We start from the raw sequence: 8,717 nt of genomic DNA, 5'->3' as shown, positions 1-8,717 counted from the left end.
GCTTAAAGTCCTGCGGATTCTTCTGGAACAGCTGCAAACCGTCCTTGCAACACTTCACACGATTTCGTTTTTGGTCAAGCGTGAGCAATCGCGGCACCCATCTTGCGGATAGCTTTGTCATGTCCAAATGTTCATGCAAAATATTATGTACCCGTTCATTCGAGATGCCCACAGCACTAGCAATCTCTCGCACCTTCACTCTTCTGTCATCCATCACCATATCACGGATTTTATCAATGATTTCTGGAGTAGTAACCTCAACAGGGCGTCCAGAACGTTCAGCGTCACTTGTGCCCATATGGCCACTCCGAAAATTTTGGAAACCACTTATAAACTGTTCTAATCGAAGGTGCAAAGTCACCATAATGTTTATCAAGCTTCTCTTTAGTCTCCTGAGGCGTTTTGCCTTTCATAAAGTAGTGTTTAATCAACACACGAAATTCTTTTTCGTCCATTTTTTGAAAATCACTCGACTTCCTCGATTCAAACGAATGCCAAACACAAAGAAATAGACCGATCTGGCTGAAACTTGGTGTGTGTTCTTCCAAGAGATGTTACTAACTAAACATAACCTCGATACGCGCCAGTGGTGCTATCTCTCTGACTTTGCACGGACTTTTCAAACGACCCTCGTACTGATGATAGCATTTTTGATCCAGTTCGCAATAAACGTGCTCGCTTGTTATCAAGTACCGATGAATAGTTGCCAAATTGATTTTTATTCCTAATTTCAACTTAAAGTTTTGTATCTACTTATAGACTGAATTTTGCCTGTACACTAATTTTATTTTATAAATATGTAAATATTTCATCATTACATTTTTTCGAATGGTTTTTTTGTGAAAACATTTAGAGTTTTTCCATCTCACACGATTTTTTTTAATGTTGTGCAACATATCCCCAAATTTACCATTTGTTACATGTATTTTTTTATACGATTCTTTTTTTTTGCACGGTTTTCTAAGGAATGTATCTTCCTTGTAAAAAAATAGAGTTGGGTGTATTTGCCTGTCTATCTGCCTACGTAATAGCTCAGGCAATAAAAAAAATTGCATTAAGCTCTAACTTGATAATTAGTTTGGAGAACTCCTACAGAATCTAGACACTCTAACTTAGTGGTTATCTTCTCTCAGCTGGATGCAAACACTTATTGTTAACAATTTTTTTTTGCGTTTATTGTGCTACAATCAGCGCGTTAGCGCTATAAGTAACAATGATACAATAGAGTAGTGGATGATAAGGTAACGAGTGGAGAAGTTACCCAGTGGTAACACTCCAAATCATTATATGGTTAGTCACTCTCTTCACTAGAGAGGAGATCACGAGGCCACTGTCTTTTAAGACGTCTTGTCCAGGTTATCAGGAAGATTTCTAGAAGAAGGGTTTTGAGCTAGAGGATTTATATGAGATGGCAGGCTGAAGTGGAGTTTTCTGTATCTTGTTTTCAGCGACTTGTGTGACAAAAAGAATGTTAAGGTCAGTTTGTATAGTCAGATTGGAGACATAAAATGGAGCGTGTACAATTATTCGAAGTATTTTAGATTGAAGGGACTGAATCCTTTGGAGATTTGGGGCGTTTGGTTGAACCCTATAGCTCTATTCCATACGCCCAGATGGGTTTCAAAATAGAAGTATAAATCAGTCTTTTGTTGTCCAGAGAGAGTTTAGATCTATCGTGTAAGAGTTAGTCAATAGCGTCTGTTTAGTTCTGTTCTTTTAAGTCTAGTGTGGAGGTTCCAAGAAAGTCTTCGGTCTAAGTAAAGCCCAAGGTAGCGGGCAACGTTCACTACTGGTAGAAATGTTAGGTTATAGAAGACTGGTATTGTTAACAAGTAGATTTACAATTTGTATTTTAAAATAGATTTACAAGAAAGGCTTTACTCTAAGGCTTTATAATTTATGGTTAGGCTTAAGCCTAAAGTACCTTATTAATGGAATGTATGGACCTTTTTCACTTATATGTAGCAGCATAGCCGACTTTTTTAATTTTTAAAGGGAGTGTGAGCTGTGGGAAAGAATTAATTTAATGTTTCTTTTTACGCAGATGAAATTCTTGTAAGTGGAGGTTAAAAAACTAGTCAACCGTTAACACCACCTTGAAAATGTGATGGCATCAGACATCATTACAGTTTTATTTTTATTTTTAAAATCAAATCAAATCCAGTGTATCCAATGAAAAGATGTTGCATTACTCCGCGTGACAACATTTCAACAATTCTGTTGTACGTGTCGTCAGCACTTGTGAAGGAACTCGGCCTATACTAGGTGTGCATGTATGGGTAGGTATTTTTGTGAGTGTATTTTTGTGACAGAGGAGAGGACGTCGAAAACATCAATTTGACAAGAAATTACAAAATAGGCCAAAGATCGCAAATTTGGAATTAAAAAAAAAAAATCCTAAAATTACCGTAACTTGGCAATACAAAATTTATTTCTGTTAAATAAATTTGGGGCACATCTTTCACCAAACCATAGTGTAATGGTACCACGGATCGTGCAATTCAGGACTAGTAAAATATTCGGGCTTGCGAATATAATATGCAAAATATCTAACAAAAAAATACCTCATCTTTTTTCGCCAATGCTATGTTTGGTTCAAAATTCAAGGAGCAAGAAATACGAAGGTCGTTTGAAAAGTCCGTGCAAAAATAAAAACTACTTAATTTTTTGGGGTAAACCTTTTTTATTTTTCAACATAGTCTCCTTTTAGGCTTATACACTTCGTCCAACGCTGCTCTAGTTTTTTGATCCCTTCCGAATAATAGGATTTGTCCAAGTCTGAAAAATAGCCATTCGTTTCTGCAATCACCTCCTCGTTTGAATAAAATCTTTTTCCCGCCAGCCATTTCTTCATATTGTGGAACAAATAGTAGTCCGAGGGAGCCAAGTCTGGAGAATAGGGGGGATGTGAAACGAGTTGGAACCCTATTTCCATTAATTTTGAGGATTATTCCTTGCGAATCCCAAAAGACAGTCGCCATAATCTTTCCGGCCGAAGAAACGGTCTTCGCCTTTTTTGGCGCAGATTCCCCCTTGGTAACCCATCGTTTAGATTGTTCTTTGGTCTCAGGAGTGTAGTGATGTATCCATGTTTCATCCACAGTGACGAAACGACGCTTAAAGTCCTGCGGTTTCTTCTGGAACAGCTGCAAACCGTCCATGCAACACTTCACACGATTTCATTTTTGGTCAAGCGTGAGCAATCGCGGCACCCATCTTGCGGATAGCTTTGTCATGTCCATATGTTGATGCAAAATATTATGTACCCGTTCATTCGAGATGCCCACAGCACTAGCAATCTCACGCACCTTCACTCTTCTGTCATCCATCACCATATCATGGATTTTATCAATGATTTCTGGAGTAGTAACCTCAACAGGGCGTCCAGAACGTTCAGCGTCGCTTGTGCCCATATGGCCACTCCGAAAATTTTGAAACCACTTATAAACTGTTCTAATCGAAGGTGCAGAGTCACCATAATGTTTATCAAGCTTCTCTTTAGTCTCCTGAGGCGTTTTGCCTTTCATAAAGTAGTGTTTAATCAACACACGAAATTCTTTTTCGTCCATTTTTTGAAAATCACTCGACTTCCTCGATTCAAACGAATGCCAAACACAAAGAAATAGACCGATCTGGCTGAAACTTGGTGTGTGTTCTTCCAAGAGATGCTACTAACTAAACATAACCTCGATACGCGCCAGTGGTGCTATCTCTCTGACTTTGCACGGACTTTTCAAACGACCCTCGTATTTTAAAACGAGCCTCAACAATACTCACTTTGTAGAGTATTGTAATAAGATATGGAGAAGGTATTAACTATTTGTTAAGACAAGAAACAGACCGTGAATTTTCTAAATGTATTTACTAATATAATATCCCTTACCTTGTATCAGGTTATCAAGCTGGCGGTGTACCATTAAGTTCGTAACCAACTTTGAATTGAAGAAAATAGGAGTCATAAGATGTGTAAGGTGAATAGAAAAGTAACCACTCCTAGTGACTGCTATTATGTCTGGTTTGTAACATTGGCACTTTCTATAATCTATATTTTCAAATTTAGGGGTAAGATTACAAGTTATTAGGGTTATCCATTTATAGACTTGGTTTGGAATTTATTTAATGTGTCAGTATGAAGTATTTTTTGCTAAACCCGCCTCCATCCAGGACATCTGATTAGTAGTTAGGTGCGTTTCACGCCCTTCCAGTGCTCGAACCACGGTACTTACCAAAATGATGACCACTGAAAGTAAAGTAATCACCTATTTTTTCAGACAAGGCCAGCTGCCAATTAGGTGTCGTGGATGGGGGGGGGGGGCGGAAGCTCATAATTTAGAATAAACATTTTTTTTTTTTGTCATTGGCTTCCGCCATACAGCCAGCATCGTCTAGGTGCTTATCACTAGAATATCACTCACTCTCCATTCTTACTTATAAGTACATTCGCTTCACTCATTCATCCCTCTACTATACACAACTATTTACATACAATCTCACAACTAATGGATGGATCAGTGCTATATAATCCTGCCATCCTTATAGCTTAACCGAAATTAAAATCACGTAATCCTTCTCTAATCATTTTCTTCCATTCATTCTAATCGGCTATAACTTTTAAATACATTCATATTTCTTTGCTAGCTCTGCTACAGATTTAAGCACATAGATGTTGGTGGAGAATATTATGTCTTCGTAGCGAAATGGTGCATCTAAATACCTGTGTAAGTCGTCAAACATTCGTTTCCTTTCTACCACATAACATGGACATATCATTATTATATGTTTGAAATCCTCCTCTTCATTGCAATCTACGCAAAGAGGAGAGAGGACCTTTTTGTTGATCCTGTGAAGATACGATCCGCACACAGCGTGGTTAGCTCTCAGCCTGCTTATTGTCGTTTACAACCCATTTATTAGTGACAGTTCCCCCTTAAACCATGGTTGACTAGGTAACTGATCTACACATAGTTTTATAGAATCTCCCTTCATTACCATTACTGTAATCTGTCTGCCATTTTTTGTAGTTTCAGTCATTTGTAATTATTTTATTATACCGAGCTTTCGATCTAGGAACTAGGTCATCTTCAGGGCTGTGGAAAATATTTACTGTGTGTTAACAATAATTATATTGAAATGAATAGGTTTAATGTAACGTAATTTTCAAAATTATTTACCTAATTGACAATGTAATGTTTTACATCATTATTATCACTACATTGACAAATGACTGAAACTGGCAGTCACTTTTTCATCCTATTGAAACAATGAATCAGTCACCAAAAATAATGGACAGTAAACAATTGTTTCAATCATATAAAAAGTAGTCATGCGCGGGATTCGAACTGGGGATCTCCCACTTACAAAGCCATGCTCTTGACCACTAGATAAACACCCGCCAAAATGATGACTAGTACATTGTTTTGAAAGATTAATTGCTTAAATGCCTGACTTTACTAGCCTCTTAAATGCACAACTTAAACCAATTTGGGACTTACGGACTTCTTCATTTCAACACGTTTTCAGAAAAATTTCATTACCGCCTCTGAAAGCAGCTCAACATTTTAGCCAATCGCTTTGCTCCTCTTTCCAAAAACACCTTATTAGTCAACTGAAACAACGATGGCCACACGAGAATCGTTACTGGGGCTGTAACTCCTAACACGTCACTCTAAGTGACACAGTATTTACTTTGTTGCAGGAGATCTACACTTGTAGTTGTAATTTTCAATACAAAAAAAATCTAGTTGTTTTTTAAATAAGTATCCTTGATTAGCAACATGAGTACTCCAGGATATGGGATACACATTTTGCTCTATTCAAAGAACTAAGTTTGATGTCTGAAATAAATTTAAGCCTTTCAATTACCAATTTTCTGTATAATTAAAAGTTTTAATGGATAATTAAATTTATATTTTACTCGGTAAAGTTGTATTGACAAAATTCTATCTACGAGGGAGAATTCTACTACCAGTTTCGGTAGCTTTTAGTAGTTCATCCTGCAGGAAATTGGTGGTAAGGTAGAATAAATCAGAAGGAGTGGGTAAGAATCATTTGCAGGCGGCTCAATAACGCCCACATCTTCAATAAGAAAACCCCTCTTTACCTGCCCCAAAATCCACTTAGATATCTATAAGTTTGGGGGGGTCTCTTCTTCGTATTGAGTAGGAATGAGGAATGATGGGTAATATGACCTTATCAAATGTAGAAACATGGCAGCTTAATATCACTTTAAAGCAAGCTTCAAGAATTTCTTTGCTCAATAACTTGTAAGTGTTGATTTATCAAATATTATTTTTCCAAAATCGTTTACGTTTTAATCCAGAAAAGCAGAAATTATCTTTGATTTTTATTTTTCTTGCATTGAGGTCAAATGAAAACAGTCTTTTAATCTGTGTACTTCCATTTCAAAACTTGTTGCATCGTCAGCCCTCGTTATTTTTTGCACAGTTAACATGAGTATGTGTGGTACACCTGTTTTAATCAGAACTATATATTACTCGAAGTTTTAATTAATTTCTTAAAGAAGCTTATCTGTGCTTTGTCCAGTAAGTGTTTGTACCATAATGTTCAAACAGGTACCCCGTAATAATAAACAATCTTCCCTAATTTATTAAACAATTCAGGCCTTGGGTTCTTGGTTTCACAATTTAGTAGGCACTGGTAATTTGTTTTTTTAGATTGTAAAATTACAATTTTAAATTAACTGAAGTACAATATTCTTTTTACAAAGTTGAAGGGGTTCTTTGAATTGTAATAAATACATTATTTATACAAATCACCAGGATTATGAAATTTGGTCGTTAGGATTCATTCTTTCCTATCGATTCTTTCAAACAATCTCGAAACCTATTAGATCTGGGTTGTTGCAAAAAAATTACAGATATAAAGGAGGGTTTGCCCTTTATTTTAAAGAAAATTTGGGAATTTTATCTTTTATAGAAAAAGAGAAAAAAATTATCAAAGTTGGATGTTTTTCAACGTTACGCTTTTTCGTGCAGTTTTTGACGATCCACCCTTATACTACTGTCTTGTTGGACAGTTTTAATAGTTGAATAAAAAATTTGCTAGAAAATAAAGCTAGAAGGGTTTCAAATCATCCCACATACGGTTGCTCTAGCACCATATCTTTAAATTCTATGACCTTCAGAGCAAAGCGGGGCATGTTGACGTGGAAGGAAATGTGAAGGCGAGCTCCGTTATCAAAAGACCAGGCAAGACGTCACCAAATACCTTCTTATAGAGCTTGTACTTTTTGTGACAGAACTCTCTCCAGTAGGAGTTTAGGGGGAAAAAAGGAGGTGGTCTACAGTACCATCCTTCACCAAACATTCAAGGCTGAAACAAGGGAAATTCTGTTTGGACAATGATAACCAGATCTGGAGGTGTGAAGAGGTTGCCTCAAAGGACATAAGTCAACTCAAAAAGGTACCTGAAGAAACTGAGCGTAGAACAATGATGGACGCCCGCAGAAAATCCCACCACTATACACCTTGTAACTTGAAATACAATGCCATCTTTCAAAAAAAAGGTTTAGATACCTGGGAAGTTATCAGGTTCTAGAAGAAGAAGAATGTTTCCCCCGCTAGGATCCTTCCAGAATCAGTGGATCTCTCGGATATCTTGGTCTAGACAGGTGTTTAAGGACTTTATCTGGCACCATTTAAGCGTTGGTAACTTTCTTTTCTCTTGGGAAATCCTGATTTTATTTTGCATGAAAAGTCTATGAAGACGGATCTTAAGACTTAAAAGTCATCTTGCAGGTTTTTTTTTGATTAGGTATTGGAGAAGCCTAATGGATCCTCTAATTCTTATAGAAGTGGAAAGTTCCGGAACCTTTATTGTTCCGAAATAAGATGTATTCTACATCTTGTTGACGGTTTTGAAAGTGTTTGTGACAAGACAGAGGAACACAGTTTTTCTCTATTTATGTAGGAGTTTTTTTGAGAAGTAAGAAGGACACCGGTAGAGTCCTGTCGAAGGAGACTGTGAACAGGATATTACCAGCTTGCGTCTGCAGAGTTCACTAGGAAGTAATTAGTAACGCCATAAATAATCCAAACAAATGATGACTAAAGTGAACAATTATAGAAACTAGACTATTAAAAACACATTTAAAAGATAGAATAGTTAAAGGGGGTACCTCTATTCGCTACACTTACCAAAGGGAAAAGTTCCCTATCGTCAGGACTGTTTTTATTTTTGGTCGGATGTGAAGAATTATCTCAGTCACGCCAGACTGAAAACAACGATAACCTAGATGAAAATGAAGCGCAAGGTTTCTTTTTTTTTAAGCAGCTATAAAAAATTATTATTTAAAAACAAAAATTTGAAATGAAAACTTAAAAGAACAAAGAATTTGGTGATGCGCTAATAAACATTTTAGAATGCGTTGCCCCATTTCCACAAGAACCCTGGAGCTTTTCCTAAGGATGAGCTTGGTTTGCGTACTCCAGATGGGAGATATGATCTTAATAAAGTAGATGCAGGAGTAGAGGAGGAAGAGGAAGAGATATTCTTTCCTCTTTCAATAGTTTCAGTTCTAAACTGTTTGGGGCTGGTTGAGAACAGATGATTCGAAAGATTAAATTCCAAAAATCTTCATATTAAAGACAAATAGCTAACATTTTTCATGCTAAACTTTTATCTATTTCCACAAGTTTTAAAACATTTTTGCTTTAATTAATCCCAGAGTGATTAGCAGTTTAAGTAAGATGAAGCAC

At 36.6% G+C, this 8,717-nt stretch overlaps 1 protein-coding gene and 1 long non-coding RNA gene across 3 annotated transcripts in view; one reads left to right on the top strand and one right to left on the bottom strand.

The window, feature by feature from the left end:
* The window catches only part of LOC141458858 (neurogenic protein big brain-like), a 194,572-nt gene that overhangs the window by 27,962 nt on the left and 157,893 nt on the right, over positions 1-8,717 (bottom strand). The window lies entirely within an intron of this gene.
* LOC141458859 (uncharacterized) overlaps positions 1-8,717 on the top strand; it is a 107,592-nt gene that overhangs the window by 24,174 nt on the left and 74,701 nt on the right. The window contains exons 3-4 of one of the 2 annotated variants that reach the window (XR_012461229.1): positions 2,045-2,279; positions 3,894-4,015. The exons of the other annotated variant lie outside the window; for it this stretch is intronic. This is a non-coding gene — a long non-coding RNA (uncharacterized lncRNA). The remainder of the gene's footprint in view (positions 1-2,044; positions 2,280-3,893; positions 4,016-8,717) is intronic. 2 annotated transcript variants of the gene reach the window in all.

The sequence above is a fragment of the Rhodnius prolixus genome, unplaced genomic scaffold, assembly GCF_049639745.1.
Source record: "Rhodnius prolixus isolate KJV_2025 unplaced genomic scaffold, Rpr scaffold_5, whole genome shotgun sequence".
Taxonomy (NCBI): domain Eukaryota; kingdom Metazoa; phylum Arthropoda; class Insecta; order Hemiptera; family Reduviidae; genus Rhodnius; species Rhodnius prolixus.
The sequence above is the reverse complement of the archived record's forward strand: the minus strand, read 5'-3'. Positions and strand labels throughout refer to the sequence as shown.